At 41.2% G+C, this 17,670-nt stretch overlaps 1 long non-coding RNA gene across 1 annotated transcript; it reads left to right on the top strand.

Moving 5' to 3' along the window:
- Positions 1-1,570: 1,570 nt before the first annotated feature.
- Positions 1,571-16,018, top strand: LOC144586792 (uncharacterized). Its single transcript, XR_013541820.1, has 2 exons — positions 1,571-6,773; positions 7,203-16,018. It is a non-coding gene; the product is annotated as an uncharacterized LOC144586792 (long non-coding RNA).
- Positions 16,019-17,670: the final 1,652 nt, after the last annotated feature.

Genomic DNA, 17,670 nt, shown 5'->3' with positions numbered 1-17,670 from the left:
TACCAGGTTTTCCCTGCTCGGGAACTGCCCGGGTGTGCACTGGCCGCCACTACTGCCTACTTGTGGTATGGCAGATACCAAGGTCAGGGCGGGGGAGTTAGTGGGCCTCTCCCGGTGGCAGCAGTATGGTGAAGTGTCACACTTGCCATGTGGACTGCAGATGTCAGGGTAGTTGAAGGACATCATGAGAAAAGTCATTGGGCGCACCCACTACTTGCTTGTTTGCTTGCTTTAAATCTCTTCTTTCTGTCCCTCTTGCATGTTGGCTTTTGGCTCACCCCACCATCTACCCTGTCCTCCAGCTTGCAGGGGCTGTTAGGAACAGGATTCGCATTACAAACATGTCCATCGTATCTTTAGGTGACCATCATGAAGCAAAGGAATCCTATCGCTAATTTATACTTGTGTAGGGGGAATCACATAACTCTCAGCACCAAGCTGTTGCTCATGAATGAGGTGCAGATTTTGTCCCTCGACAAGTGCTGAATCACGCAGTCAGGAGTGGCAATGAGTACAACCAGAAACACATTAATGAGCAATGATTTCTGCCCAGACTTTGGTGATTTCTTGTACAGAAGAGGAAAACAGCAATAGGGCTCTGCCCAACATAAAGCAGCTTCATGCATAGCCATATGGTGAGACCGTGTCCAATAAATACTTAGCTGCAGCCCCATCAGGTCTTGTACTACAGTCTGGTATCTATCTATCTATCTATCTATCTATCTATCTATCTATCTATCTATCTATCTATCTATCTATCTATCTATCTATCTATCTATCTATCTATCTATCTATCTATCTATCTATCTATCTATCTATCTATCTATCTATCTATCTATCTATCTATCTATCTATCTATCTATCTATCTATCTATCTATCTATCTATCTATCTTTGCAAACAATAATACGGCTTTGTTATATAACGCATAATCCTACTAAAAGGCATAGATCCTTGGGCCTTGTTTGTGTTTCAGAGTTTGTTCAGGAAGATAAGGTGAGGTGGCCTACTATACAATTAGAAATGGGCACTTCATTTTCATTTTCCAGATGAAGTACGGCACCACAGGTGGTGTGGATTTCCTTCCCTCACCACCACCACCACCACCCGGGCTGGCTGGGCCACTAGCCAGGTTCCACACATCATTGGCATCTTTCTTTAGTGACAGTGCACCAATTTGGGAAGAAGCCCAGCCATGCCAGCCCTGACTCCCCAAGCAGCCAACCTCTCCAGTGAGGAGGCAGGATGTCCCTTGCAAGATTGGTCCCTTGCTGGTGCACAGTCCTGTCTGGACTGGTGCACTGCCACCGAAGAGGGACCTCAGTGATGCGTGGAGCCCAGTAAGCAGCCCAGTTGGCTGGAGTGGTTGGGTGGGTGAAGGAAATCCACATTACTTGTGGTGCAGTGTTTCATCTGGAAAATGGATACAAAGCACCTATGGCTAGGTATGATAGGTGTTTTGTTTCAAATATTTAAAAATATTTGAGCATACTGACAGGTAATGAAATGCGTTTCTTCCTAAAAAATCCTGCTAGGCCATAACCCACATAAACCCATTTTTTTGGGGGGGGGGAGTGCAAATAGAATTAAAGTCTACCACTACAGAACAAAAACAAGTGTTTATTGTGGCGAAGCAGAGCTGTACTCAAGTTCAGGCTGCTGTGCTGCATTCTTTCATGAATACAAGATTAATAATAGTTGTGCAACATCATTTATTAATGTCGAAGGACTCAAACTTGCTCATCTTCGCACGATTCTGGGACTGTGAATGTGTAACTGCTGATGCCAGGTTCCTGTTTTGAAGGGTACACATGGAATCTTCACAGGTTTCTCAACTGTGCTGCAAGAGTTCTGACTATGAACATACAGTTCCCTTCAGGAGAACATGCCACCCTGGGAAATGATGTGCTTCTAAAAGACTGTTTTGTGGTGCTCTACATTTTTAAAAATTTGGCTTTATATTTTTAAAACAATCTGAAGACTTAGGCTGCAGTTGTGTTGCCTACCTACCTGGGGAAAATCCTCACTCATCACTGATGTTTCTGTGAAGTCATTGAAGTGCTTGGCGATGTGCGTGTATAGAATGTACCTAAAGGTATTGAATAAACCGTTACAGGCAAAAATGTGGTGAACTCTCAAGTGCTTTTTCTCTTAACACATGTACAGCACAATCTCTCTCTCTCCCTCTCCCTCTCTCTAAAATGCAGACCTTAAAGGTGCAACCAGCTAGGCTGAAACGATGTGTTCTGTATGAATGGAAGTTTCAAAATACAAACGATAGTATCAACAACCATTGCTGTGAGAGATGAGGGGGGAAGGGTTAAAAGTAGAAGCTTTGGAATACAGATATAGTGGGGGAACAAGTGTAAAACCCTTTCTATGGTCTCTCCTCGACTGCTAAACTTTTGTTTAACATAGAGCTGATCAAGAATATTTTAGAATCCTGGTATTTCAGATCTCTATTTACATTTGACCCCATGGAATTACTGCAAATAGTTCAACAACTTTTCTTTCTTTTTCTGCCATCGCTCGATATTTAGTTGGAAAGGAGTCATTTGGGTTGTATGTTTTGTTTTGTTTTGAATTCTCCCTGAGCGGCTGAGACAAATAGTTTAACACTGCCCATCCTTGAGTCAAGTCAAAAAGCCAGAACCAGACTCCTGTTGAAATACAGTATTCACAATGTGCAAGGGTAAAAGCACACACAACCCCTCTTCTTTGGCAGGTTGTTCTTCAAATGATTGGTTGCATGACAGATACCTTGTCCAAGGGTGTGCATATTGCGTGTGTCATTGCTGTTGTACATGTAGCTGTTTCAACAGGATTATGATGGATACAACCAAAATCTAAAGGAAAAAAATAATATAGTGGCAGATTTTTCTTCTACCTTGTAGGGAAATTTTTTTATTATTTTCCATATATGAAAATATAATATAGGTAGGCTGTGGGAGCCAAATGATGTCAACACCCAGGAAAGGGACTATTTAATTTAAATGACTTGAAACTTCCGGTTGCTTGCTTTTGCCCTGGGAAAGCCTTTAGAAGCCCTGGGAATGGGTTGAGGGAATGTTAATAGTAAAAAAAAAAATGATTTCTGAATCATTGCCAGCCCTCCCAATCCTGATGGCAGTGATCCATCAGTTATATATAACTGGGCTTCTAAAGGCTTTCGCAGGGCAAAAGCAAGCAACTGGAAGTTTCAATTCGTTTAAATTAAATACTGTAGTCCCTTTCCTGGATGTTGACATCATTTGAAGCTGGCTAAGGTATTCTAGTAGTTGTAGTCCCAAAATAAAATTTCTCCCAATGTTCGGCTCTGGAGGCCAATGCTTTGCATTGTGAGATACCAATCGCCCCATTAAAATATAAATCAGGAGAGACGGTATGAGCCTGGCAGTTGCTGAGGAAGGCTCTCCAGTTGCTCCCTCAGGCTCACAAATTATTTGTTCCCCTGCCTCTCCCCGCCCCCTGGTCTTCCAGAGGCAGCCCATTCCTCGTAGCCTGACTAAGTGCTCCTCCTATGACAGAGACCAACCCTCACCAGCATAACACAGGCGGTGTAATGACAGTCGGGCTTTCTTTTTAAATTAATCATTGCAAGGCAATCTTTCCCTAACCTAACGCGACAGACCATTTAAAGCCATGCATTATGATGATGATAACATGCACCCCATGTTCTTAATATGGCAACATAAATCTAGGTCAGTATTTTCAGTAAATTCCATAAATTATGCATGGAGTCAGTCAATTATTTTCAAGGAGCATTTTGTAGCACAAATGCCTCCGACATGCTCCTTCACTTCTTTAGCAAAGAAATACTATTTGCTTAACAGCGGTGGTGCCACTGAAGACGGCAAATATGATAGAAATAGGCCAAAAGAGAAAAGAAAAAGAAAAAAGGAAGGTAATGCGATCTTTATTTTTTGCAGAGTTACTTAAATGTGTAGTTTACATTATCTGCTCCAGGACAATCTGTGGATGGCCTCTTGAAGAGCATCTTGGCTTGATCTTCCTTGAATCAAGTCATCCAATTACAGGCCGCTGTTGTATAGATAAGGCATAATGATTTGTCACTCTAAAAGCTGAGTGTGTGTTTAAGTGACACTTGTAGGGTTTGTATTTAAACAGCTTTTATATCCATCTGATGTTTCTAATCTTCAACTATAACAAGTTCATACCTTCAATTGTTTCTTACAAAAGCAAAATTAAATAAACTCCCTTTCAGCATGTGGATGACCTTGTGCAACTAAATGCAACATTGTTCAATAAAACCTTTCAGTTTTACCATATTATAAACAACTTGTGAATACAAATTTGATATAGAGCAGGGAAATTGAATTTCCAGCCAGGAGTGCTTGTTTTTCTGACTGTTTTTAAGATCAAAGGGGTAGAATCGACATAGCAGGTCTGGGGTTGACACAACTGTGTGGCTGGTTTGGAGGTGGGGGAGCAAGCCAGCAGAACAAGTGTACCTAGGATCCCATACCTCCAAATTCTCCTAGATAGTGCTGTAGACCTCCCCCCTGCCATTCTGTGCCTTAAGCTAACCTTACTATTTCAGTAAATATAACATCATGCAGCAGCAAGATAAAGGTGTGATGAGATGGCTCGAAACATGTGTGGCTGATCACACCAGAAAAGGGTCAATTTAACAGCAGCCATCTGCTGTTAAAGTGCCCCTTCCATCTTCCAGAGAATTGCTCCAGCCCAGCCCAGCCCAGAAAGGTCCAACCTGGGCATGGATTAGGGTAAGGCTGAAGCACATCTCCCTGTACATTGTGTGGCTGCCAGGAAACAGATCACACAAGACTGCTCCACACAGGGTCCATAGTGTGGTCTGTTTCCCAGTGTGATCACACTCATAGTCACTGTGTTACATACCTTAGTTTTTCATGTCAGGTGCAGAAAACTTTAAACTCCAATGCCTTCTGAGGGAAGGACATAAAGAAAGAAAGGGAGCATGCTTCAAAGAGGGAAAAAACTGAAATTTTATAGGGAGAAATAGGAGTAACCCCAGTGGAGGATTGATAAAGTTCAGTGTTGGTTACACCAGCAAAATGCTCAGTAGACAGAAAGTCAAATGGTTGTTGTGGGTTTTTCGGGGCTCTTAAGCCGTGTTCTGAAGGTTGTTCTGAAGGAAGAACAACCCTCAGAACATGGCCTAAGAGCCCGAAAAACCCACAACAACCATTAGATCCCGGCCATGAAAGCCTTCGCGAATACACAGAAAGTCAAATATTAGGTCTTACATGTATGCAGTGGATTATTACCTGCCATGAATTGAAGGACCTTGTTCAGATCCCTACCTTATAGACTCTCTTAATTTCTAATTAAAAGCCTCTTTTTGGTGACTTTGCAAATCAGGCCTGAAGATGAAAATATTTCCACTATGACTTGTCAGAATAGATATCCAGAGCATGCTCTTCTAGGAGAGAGTGATCCCCAACAGCCATCTGCCTCATTCACACAGAAGTGGCATCACAAATGGCCTATTAATCAAATGGTGTGTGTCTGTTTTCATCTCCAAAATGACAAATCTGTCCATTCAAGCTTTTGTTTTTCCTTTCAGTGTGTCATTTGCATTTCCATCGCTGGTCACAGGTCTTTCTTCAGAGTCAGCTTCTCATTATACATTGCATTTCTCTATTGTGGACCCATGTGACAAAGGGAGTGAGGGTGATCTCAGGGAGAGGGGCTCTCAATTCATCCTTCTGAGATATGGGGAACCATAATGCCTTGGATTGGGAGTGCCTGTATCTGTGCTATTGTGCGCATATTTACCAGTTCTCAAGTACACAGGTCCCATTTTCAGATCAAAATCTGCTTTGTTCTCCACAGCTTTGTTTCCTCTCTCTAAACCTGACTTTCAGATTACTATGTTTATTAGTGCTTCTTTATTCAGTTTGGATTTGACATGTTCACCATTCAGTTTGTTAACACCATAATTACTAGATGGCTATTTCTGAGTGTTTTTCCATTAGTAGCTTTGACAAGAATCATATTCAGAGGCCAAGTGTTGATGACTAAGGATCTGAGAGGAAATGCAAATGTAGCTTTCAATGAATCCAGGCCTTTTGAAGTGGGGGTGGGTGGATGGGTTAATATTTATTTCAGTTAAATAAATTCTATTGGTGATTTAGTCTGTAGCATTTTGCAACACTGAGCTTTTTATCTATTTTTCCCCCTCACCAGCTACATTCAGCACAGGTGTAAACGGGTCAAGTAACTAATTCAGCATTTCAAAATAAAATTATAGCTCAAAGGAGTTTTGTATCACCACTGTTTATTATCCTGGGTTTCTTCCCTAAACATTCATTATTTTGTTGTAATTTTCTCAATAAAGGGTGAAGTTCAACAAATGTTGCTTTTTTAAAGTCCTGATGTAGTCATATAGCAGACAGTGCTTGGTAGATTATAATAAATTGCCCTTCCATTTTGTATCTGTTAGTAGAATATAACATCATGCAGCAGTAAGATCAAAATTCTTTCTACCCTGTTGACAATGTCTGACAGTGTGATCATTTTGGCAAAATTTTGTGGGAAGTGCTAGAGGCTGATTTGCATTTTTCCTCCACTGACCATATGACACAAAGGGGAAAGCAAATCAGAACCCCCTCCCATCTATTTATCTCTATCACTGAAGCGTCTACTTAAAACCAGATCAATTCACATCAGTTCAGACAGTATGATCAGCTTCCCTACCCTAAATGCCTACCCCTACCCTAAATGCCGTGGCTGGGAGGCCAGAAGGAGACCTCAGCAGCAGTGATTAAGGTAAGGGGGTGTCGGTGGGGGTGGGGGAGGGCTAAAGTAGGGAAAGGAAGGGGTGGTGTAGGCTGTGGATTTGGGTGGCTGCGGGGGGTGGCTGCCTTTCTGCCGCCGATGGTGTTTTGTTGTTGTTTTTTTAATAGGAAGGGGGCGTCAGTGGGGCTGGGGGTGGAAGGGGGTGGCAGGGTGTTTTTTTTTAAAAATAACAACCCCCCAAACCGACAATATATTTATCATTTGTGGCTTCATGAGGGCAACTTCGTGCTTCGCAAGATGTAAACTTTTGGCAACTCATGAAGTGGGACGACTCGCCAAAATGGGGAGTCATTCCCATCTCTAGTCTCTAGTTCTATCTAGTGGCCAGTCCTAGTAATGCACTTTGGGAAGTTGTATGCATATGTTGTTTTTTAATTTAATTTTATTTCATTTTTTCAGGCAGTGAATAAGTGAAACTGTGGGTGCTGACCCTGTGGATATGGCAGTCCTACTGTATTGGTGAGCCGTGGCTAGTGGCCAGTAAGTCAATGGATCTGTGTGGCAAAAAAGGTTTGGGAACCACCGACTTAGTTGAACATTGTTAGCATCTTTTTGGATCTCAGGTGACAACCTTTTTTGCACAAGATTAATACTAGGACACAACAGAAAGAGAATCATGTAGTTAGGGTTCACTGATGTGTTCTCCTGGGATCCTAACCTCTGTCTTTTATTCTGGTAGTAAGAGAGAGCAGATCCAGTCTTTTCTCTTCCCCCTAACATGTAGTTCATGATAATAAAATGTTCGTTTTCATGTAAAATGAAATTTTGTGCATTATTCCAAATACCACAATCTGTATAGGCTATGAGTAGGCAACTGTGGTGGGATAGAGGGTCAAATATTCAACCAGGAGAAATGTGCTGGGCCTTGAGAATACCAAAAATGGCAAAAAGAAAGAGGGGAATCAAGCTGACCACTTTCAGTTGGGCTTAAAGTGCATATCATGCCTGTTACAGGCTTCTAGGAACAGGAGAACCCATTTCCCCCTCCCTCTCAAATTTTGTTGCACTGGAGTATTGGAAATTCGGGGGGGGGGGTGTTGCACTTTGCCAACCACTGCCTAATGCTAAGCAAGGGTCTTTCTCCTCACTGGCTATTTCATGCTTTGAGCTAATGTTGCCAAAGGTGGAACTAGGGATCTTCTACACAGGGAGCATGCACTCTGCACCTAAGCTATAGTCCACCCCAACCAAACACAGGATAACTCACAAAACGGATAACAAGAGCAAAATGTGGGACATATTCTTCAGGACGTCCCCTCTCTTCCTGCATTTACAATTCAAGCACACCAAAGGGAAGCTGCCCTTTATCTTTGCAAATTGCTACTGTATTAACAACCATAAAGCTCCTTGCAATCCAAAGGCACATTCTTACAAAGGATAGTATTTTCCCCATCCATTTATTTGCTGTCACGTAGTCTGGTATTTGCACCAGGAGAACCAGTGGAAGACCGTGAGTGTGGCCATTTGTACCAAATTATCTTTTACCAAAATGGAAGATGAAAATTAGGACTACATTACCCTTTCAATACTACTCAGTTTCTTTCTTACTTTCTGTTGGTTTTATCTCTTATGTATTTGATTTGGGCTTATCACTGTAGGCAGCCCTTGAATTTGAACATGAAACTGAATCATTTTATCAAGAGGTGCAAATATTTTCCACTCTGAGGAGCAGAAGGATATAAGATAAGCCTCTATTAAGCCATAAACCCATATAAAAAGGGGGCTATATTCCCTTCAGAAAGCTCTGAGCAGCTTACCAGGGACCTCAAGCCATCTACTATCCCAGTACTTGGACAGACATACCTAGAATGGAACAGCAACAGGTGACCCCCCCCCACAGAAGTGGTTTGCTTCACAGCAGCCATATTGCAGACAGGGCTAATGCTATATTTTTAATTTTTTGAAATGTTTGTATAGGGATGAAAATTCCATAACCAGCTCAGAATCCAGAATGTCCTCATTTCACATGAGATGCCCAAGATCAGACCGAAAAGCCTGGGCAGAGCTTTTGCCGCTGCTGTGTATAGCTGTCTGCCTTATTGTCTGTCTTATTTGTCATATTTATCGTCATCTTCCCTAATTTAGATAGACCAGTCCCCATCAGGTTGATAATGACTAGCCTCTGGTCATGCAGAATGTCTCAGCCTAGTGAGGACTAGAACCAGGATCTCCCAAGTAATAGTCCAACACGCTAATCACTACCCTACCCTGTCTCTCAACAAGGTTGACCTGAGCAAAGGAATGGTTAAACTCACACATCTGGATAACTGTCACATCATAAGAATAAGTCATTCCGCTCCAGAAATTATCTCTTGCTTTCTCTGTGGATGCATCCGGGGCCAACTGCGTTGGTCTTGACAGATCGCAATCATCTCATCAATATCTTTGCTCACCCTGTTGCAGCCATTTCGTGTGTGAATATACAATTAACGCTGTTCCAATCAGTTTGTTCTCGTTGTTCTAATCCTCTTTAAAAGATAATACATGCTTTGCATAGTATGTGAATGTGACTTTGAAATTAATGATAGCGGACTCGCAACCTTGCTGTGCGCAATTGAGCTGGTGGAACAACTTGGATGCTGCAGTGAGCATCATCATGGCAATGTAGTTGTCACTAACTCCCCTGCAATTTCTTACATGCCATTTTAATCATCTATTATATATGGCCTTTTAGAACATTTTCAAATGTTCATGCACAATCTGTGTTCTAACAAATATTCTAGGACCTGCTGATAAAAAAGTTCAACTGTGTTCATTTACTTTTTAATTTCTTTATCCTGTGAATCTTTTTTCAAGTTCTTCATGACACGGCACATTTATCAGAACGTCCCGCATGTACTTTTTTCATCTTTCTTTGTTCTTCTCACCCAAGCCTAAGTGAATCAAAGGCTGCTTTAGCCCTCAAAGATGTGTAAAATGGCTGGATGACAAAGTAATGAAGGCTCTTTGTGACTCCAGAGCCACTACACAAGTATTTATTGCTAAGCAACGCAGAGTCATGTCACTGAGATTTGCCAATTGCAGATGGTGAGTAGGTTTGTAAAAAAGAGAGAGAGAGAGAGAGAGAGAGAGAGAGAGAAGAAAAGAAAAGAAAAGAAAAGAAAGAAGAAAGGAAAAAAGAAAAGAAAAAAGAACCTTTGAAATCCTTTTTGGTACAAATCTTTCAAATTGCTTTTTAAAATAATAGTAGAAAGCATAGACAACTGATCAGCATGAAAGGTTTTGTGAAGAGGAAATGGAGGGGAAAGGTTAATTTTATAACATTCACTTTTTATGACTGCCCTCATTTCTAAAGAGCTACTTCAAGCAAAGATTACTCATGTTGCTATAGACCTAGAAAGTGACATCAAATGAAAACTTACAAAATCCACAAGCATTATGAAAGAAGGAAGAGAAGCTGATGTCACTTGAGGTTGCCAACTTGCATGCATGGGAAGAGTCTCTTCTTTCTTTTGCTCCATTGTGGGATGGAGGAAAGGACCAAGCTATCAAAAAAAAACCCTTACCTTGGCACCTCCTTTCTTGTCCAGGTCTCTTCCCCTCAACTTCCTCTTTCTCTTGCTGCTTTCTCCATCGACTTCCATTTCTCAGTGCTTTGCTACACTGTAATTTCCTTCGGGCATCTTGTTTCTGTGATGTCTTCCCCTTCTTACCTTTCCATCTTTCTTCTCAGCCATTAACTTGATCTTCTTCTTTATCTCCTGTCCCTCCGGCCCGAGGATTAAATCCAAACCAAATGAATAAATTTCTCACACAAAACTTGAACTACAACTATTCTCGGAGCTTTCTTTTGTATGCAGCTGGATTGTTCATAAACATCCCCTCAGATGGCCATTTCATGGCTGACATTTCATTGACTCATGACATCCCACGTCAGGGTTCCCAAGCTATGTTCGCCAAAAAGCTGTTACTGTAGGTAACCAAATTCAGTTTCATGTACAGTATCTGGTTCTAGATCTTGTCACACCCGCAAGAAGAGATCCACCAAAACCCCTTAAGTATGTCTAAGTATTTATCTGTCATAAATATGATTACAATACAGCAATTACAGTGACACTATAGTTACCAATATATGGATGTCGCAAAATCTATATTCATGCAAATGATAGGCTTATGCAGAGATTATTATAGCAGAAAAACAAAACAGAAACAAAAACAGTTTAGGAGGGTATTTTTAAATCCAGTTAAAAGGGGTCTCAACAAACTTAATTTGAATGAAATTTAAATATACATACATTTCCATTGTTTTATAATGGTCCACAAAAGTTAACAGAAAGAAGAAGAAGAAGAAGAAGTAGTAGTAGTGATGGCATATCACATTCATGTTATATCTGACAGCTGAAACAAAGAAAGAAAGAAATGGTAGACACAACTGCTTTTATTGAAACTTATATCGGAGAAAGTTTATCTTTTCTGATGTATTTCTTTAGATGCACATAATAAAATACAGACATTGCACAGGAACAGAATGCTGTGAAAACATATTTGACTCCTAGCAAAACATTCCCATCTCCACTTAAGAGTATCAGGAAAATGTGTAATTATTTTTTTACCACTATCAGGGATACAAAATATTGCATAATGTGGCTATTAAAGAAAGGTACAATCATTGGTCTCAATACATTCCATGGAACTGCTGGATAGCTCGGTGGTTTAGGTAGCCAGAGGTTGGGAGTTCAATTCCTCACTGTGCCTCCTTGACTCAGTGATCCATAGGGTCCCTTCCAGCTCTGCATTTCTAAGACATTAACGATGACGATGATGATCATTATCATCCCTGGGAGGCTGGGGGAGAGAGGAGTAAGTAGTGACTAATACCAAAACCTATTTTATGTTGTTTGATACTCATGAAAATGTTGCAGTTTGGGTGCCCAACAGGCCAAGGTGAGTAGAAAGCAGCTCTGGATTTCCTGGTCAATCTCTAGGTGATCTGTAGGTAGTAGATGATGAGCAAGGTTTCCTGATTTCCAATTGTTAGATGATCACAGCAACAAAATGACTCCATAGTCACCCAGTCCCTTTGCAGCCACCTTGACCTCAGTTATATTGCTGAAATTAAACTTGGAGTAACCAAGAATGGATTTTGTGTGAGAAGAGGGTGAGCTTCATTCAGTTTTGGTACTGAAATCAGAACAGAGATTTATACTGAGAAGTGTAGAAGAAAGTGTATGATTTTTGCACATGGCTGCAAAGGTCTTAAGGCTTCCATAAAGACAAGACACAAAGCAGATCCATTACCTAGGAGCTTCCCATCAGTGGTCCCAATGGCACTGATCCCAATGCCACTTTCTTCCTTAGGGGACGGTGCTGCCTTGGGAGAGGGGGTATGATGACAGGGGCAGAAAATTCTCTTGGCTTCACTTTCCCCTCCATTCAGAAGGCCACCTTACTCCATCCAGAATGTGGAAATTTGTGAGGGATTTGTGGAATTTAGCAAATCCTTCAAGAACAAACTAAAAGAGAATTTGCATTAACAAAGAAAAGCAAAAGCAAAGTGTTCTGCTTATATACCTCCCCATAGCATTTAAAGCACTCTCTGGGCAGTTTACAATTTAATTATGTAGGCTACACATTCCCACCCGCCCTCACCCCAACCCCAGCAAGCTGGGTACTCAGTTTACAGACCTTGGAAGGACAGAGGGCTGATCGCCCATGAAAATCAAACTCAGGACATGAGCACAGTCTTTGACTGCAATACTGCAGTTTATGCAGGGCGTCTCAATGCTCAAAGACAAATGAGAATAACTCTTAAGATATTGTGCCATATACTGTAGATACCAAAGACCAGGCGTTTCTTGGAAAAGAATGACAGCCTTGTTCTAATAGGATGGAATGCTCATGGACTACTCTCTTCCATGACAGGGAGGTGATACTGAGCTAATCTCACCATGCGTTTTGTGTTTCTCTGCCTTGTATGCTGCTAACAAGAAGAATAACCAAATTCCTAATTAATTTTTTTTAATTTAAAAAAAATCCCAATCGTTCCAGCAGAGAAGTGGCATTATTAAACATTTTCAAAAGATTTCCAGATATTTTTAAGAGGGAAGCTGTGAAGTTCATTTCTGTGGTCAGAAGCCTGGTTGGAAACTTTCAATTAAGGAGCACCCCCACACACACACACCCTCAAAAGCTCCATGAGGAAAGCTAGAGCAGAGAAAATTTTAAAACATTTAAAAATGGGGGGGGATTTAAATATTTCCTTGGGAGAAAAGTGGTTTTCAGAGAAACGACTTTCAGGTGTGGTGCAGGATGCAAATTCCAGTTAGTCTTATGACCCTTTGCAACCAGTAGGGTTCAACTAGGACAGGGGGGCAGGTGGACCTTTTGCCCCATCTGGAAAAGTCCCCCTCAATTTATGACTAAGCTCTGAGACACCTCCAAGCTAATTGAGCTTTGTGGATATGACAGTATCTGTAGTATTTGTAGTTTGCTTTTCAAAACCTGCGTCAAGATAAGACCTTTTGGACTCTAAGGAAATATTCTTGAGAACAAACAGATTTCTTTTTCCTTGTGCTCTCTTTGCAAAGGAAACACTAGAGACAATGCAGAAGCAGGTGGCATTGTATCAACAGAGGGAAACGTGCCTCTTGAAATTAGATTGGCTCAGAAACGCAGTAACTTTGGGGGGAAATGGCTTATGAAGACGTGTCTTTGTGAGGAGCCTTGTGCACTGAAGGGCTTCACTAAGGGGAGATATATAAGGCAACAAATAAAGGCCCATTTTTCTCTGCAAATCATGCCATTGCCAAGGATTCCCTGATGTGAACTGAGACAAGATTTGACTCAATCAATGTGCCGCATTTCCAAGCACTTCTTTTGGAAATACCTACCCTGATTTGATTAGCGACAACAGGAAATGATGTAAAAAATGGAAGCTGTCCTGTCTTTAAAACTCACCACAAGACAACAACCTTTACAAATGAAAAACCTGTAATTTAGGTTTTTTTCCCCCCCAGTGTCCAAAGTCTGTTCTTTTATTCTAAGTCCCTTTAATTCCTCTTTCCATGTATAGTGTCATCAACAGCAATATACTGGTTCAGTAGGAAATCATATAAGGAATCAACTGTCTTTTGCTCTTTAAAGGAGCCTCAGTAAAACCTCCATCTTTTACATGAAGAATCTTAAACTGCCATCCACTGACTTGGTGTCCACAATAACTGAAGTAGATTAGAACGATCTTTCCTTAAGCAGTCATTGAAATACTGGAACAGAGATGAGTGGGAAGCTCGCTATGTTCTTTGTTTACCACTAATTAAATCCCACTGATTATATGACAGACTGACTGAAGTGTATCAGACTTTGGCTCAAGCAGAACCAATTGTCGTTGGCCAGGCTCCTGGCTGTGCAGACATAAGAGAATATTGGTGATAGGATTATTTCTTTGCACTAAAAAACAATTTCAGGCCCAACAGCAGACTCTTCCCCCACAGGATGCCGGCTTTTGGCTTGGGCCCAGCTGCCTGCTCATCTTCATGGATTCAAGATCCTCTGTTGTCTGACATTTTGCACCTCCCCAGCATAACCTGGAGGCATTTATATTGGAGCAGTGAGGGGTAGCTCTCAGACATCCCTAATAGCTCATTGCTTTGCTGCTGCCTCAACATCCAGTGAGCCCACAGCAGGGCACCAAATAAAGTCAGAGGCAGCTCATGTGAGGCTTCTTTGCCTGCTTGCCAGAATTCAGGTGAGTTTCTTTGGAAGACTTTCATGGAATGGGAACAACCTCAGTGTTTCCATAACTGCTTCCTTTTTGGACTCCTATGTCCCTCCGCTTTCTATTCAGGGATGGGTTGTTTCCTCCTCCCGCCTCCGCCCCTTTATTGCATCATACTGCTACTACCTTGATACTGTGTTTGTCAGCACAGAACTAGACAGGACAAAGGGCAGGGTTCTGCTACTGACAATGGCAGCCCTGTGGCCAACTGCCTTTCCTCTCCCCGGCAATGTGTTGTAATGTAAAATTATGTCATCACTTCGTGCATTCCCATTATTGCCTCCAGTGGTCACTGGAAATGATGAGGTGTGGGAGCATAAAAAGGCAGAATATGATGACTTTCACGTGTCAGATGTCCATGATAATATTGGAGAGAAGTGGCTCAATAGGTCACGTGGTGCCATTTTCAGTTGAAAAGCTGAAACATGATTTCCACCATTGGCATGGGGTTGGACTAGATGGCTCTTAGGGCACCTTCCACCTCTTCAGTTCCGTGATTATTTCATGATACTCTGATCTCCTTCTCATTAAACCTGAGATCAGCAGAGCTGGCCAACTGCTTTCTGGTTTTAGAATTGGAGGGATGGCTCTCCCTCTGTTTGGTGTATGATTCATCAGCTTCCAGTACATCACCTCTCATCTGTTTTGTGACAGCTAGCAATTCACTGTTTCTCAGCAAGTAGAACAGGCCCAGATGTCTTCCAATATTTGCAAGGGAAAGATGTAGTTGGGGAGTTCAGGGAGCAGCTCACACGTTCCACACATATTGCTGCCTTACCCCATCAACCCCAACCCATTACTCCAGATGCTAGAAGCCATTTTGCCACACAACAGGCATTTGCCTTGGACCTTTCAACACAACCCGCATATGGTGGGTTGCAATGCCATGTGAGTGGCATCAGTGTTGAAAAGCTCTTTGGCAGAAAAGCTCTGTTAATATATTTGCTACATTGCACCTTACGAGATTGCTTCAACATAAAGGAAATGAGAGAAGGTAAGCAGCTTGTGTATAATGACAAGGTTCTGGCAGAGAAACAACGGTGTGTATACTGCCTTGCAGTTGTCTTGATCACTGGGGACAAATACATTCTTAAACTGTTATTGATTGAAGGGAATTGATTTACACAAAACATGCCCCGTGCTGTATAGAAACCAAAGCAATAGTGCTAAAAACAAGAAGCCATCCTCATATTAAGTGAAGGCGAGCAGGTGTCAAGCCACTAAGCCAAATGTAGTCTCTCAGTCATGTATTATGCACTGCCAAATGTATGACACACATACCCACCCCCGATTTTACAAATAGGGGCAAGATACATCTGATGGTTCTGTTGTTTCTTATGTTCATTTGGGGGGGGGGGAGAGGAGAATCAAGTTCTTTCCTCCCTGCTTATGATGACGTTCTCATTAAACTGAGCCAAATTAAATGATTGCCCAGCTGTGTGGGTCAAATTCAAAAGGCTTAGCTTCTCATAGTGTGGAGAGGATGTGGTTGTACCTGCCACCCCATTCAAGTGTTGAACATGACAGAACTGTCGGGGTCAGAGGGGCAGAGCTGACAAGCCCAACTCAGCCTTATTCCTAGGGTTGAGTTCATAAAGATGGTAGGACTGGACTTTTTAGACTGGATGAACAAATCCCTTATTTTGGTTTCCTCATGTGAATGTTGTAAATTAAGCTTTTTATAATGCTTCTTATTTGCAAAGTTCAGTTAAATTGTTACAATGAAATTCTCACCCATCTCTGTTTAGCATTCTAATAACGCAGCACAAACTGGAGATGGATTAGTCCTCAAAGACCCATCAACATATCTGATAGGTCTCTGTGGGATAATGTTCCATTCCCAGTTTTCTTCATGGCAGGAGCAGATACAGTGGACCCTCGACTTACAGACGGCTCGACTTACAGACTTTTCGAGTTACAGACTTCTCTGGCTGCAAAATTTAGATTCGACTTGCAGCCAGAGAATTGACTTACAGACCAGAAAAAAACCAAAATGGAATAAAAATAGAATAAAAACCACTGGTTATGGGATTAATCGGTTTTCAGTGCATTGTAGGTCAATGGAGATTCGACTTACAGACTTTTCGACTTGCAGCCACCATTCCAATACAGATTAATTCCTTAAGTAGAGGGTCCACTGTAACCCATGCCTCCCCAGATGTTATTAGAATTTACTTCCATCACCTTCACCCAGTACAGTTATTGGTATGAGATTATGGGTGTTGCAGTCATGTGTTGCCCATCTCTACTTTATGGGCTGGGCAAAAAGCTTAATGAGAGATTTTTATTAGGCAAACAGCCCAAGGAAAAAAGGTTACATTTTCCTTTGCTCAGCACTATGCTCCCAACATTACGATCCAAAGACACACAGCATATTCCCATTGCAAGTGTTGTTTTGTAAACAATGAGGATCTGATCATGGGTTCCCCATTGTCACACCTGCTTTAACCTTTAGCATCACCTTAAGTGAAATAAGGCAAGGAAGTGTTACAGAGTTTTGAATTTTTGGTTAGATTCTTCTAGCCATGCAGCAGAAGTGCAGGGATTCATAGAGAATGAATTCAGAGTAGACCACATCTTTTCTCATTAATTGGCAATTGCAGTCTTTTTTTTTTAATTTTTAATTTTATTGTATTTTTAAAAATATATAAAAATAAGTAAATAATTATCACAATATTAGCACATAACCGAAATAACTTTCTATTATCTCTTTTGCAAAACAGTAAGTCTTTTAACAGTTTTACTTCCTTATTTTCCACCAGACATTTATTTTCTTTGCAATCTTAATAATATCTTTCTTAATTCTTATTTTATGTCCATATTAACCATCTGCTTTATTTTGTTTTTACTTCTGCCAATATTGAGAGCAATTCTGCTTCTAATTTAAACCTAAGTCACTTGGTACAGGTTTGGAATCTTTATTTCATTTCTATCTAAGATAAATCTTTACTTTCCCCCATTGAGATTTGTGCTCCATTCTACTCCTTCCTTTCAATGAGTCTGATAGTTTGCCCAATAATATTAATTCCTCTAATTTTATTAAACAATCCTCCACCGAAGCTTCCTCCTTGTCTTTTCATTGTTTTGCCACTTGAATTCTGGCTGCGCCTAATATATATAAACAATTTTTGTCTCTTGTCTTGAGTTTAACTT

The sequence above is a fragment of the Pogona vitticeps genome, chromosome 1 (genome assembly GCF_051106095.1).
Source record: "Pogona vitticeps strain Pit_001003342236 chromosome 1, PviZW2.1, whole genome shotgun sequence".
Lineage (NCBI taxonomy): Eukaryota > Metazoa > Chordata > Lepidosauria > Squamata > Agamidae > Pogona > Pogona vitticeps.
This window is presented reverse-complemented; position numbering and strand designations above follow the sequence as displayed.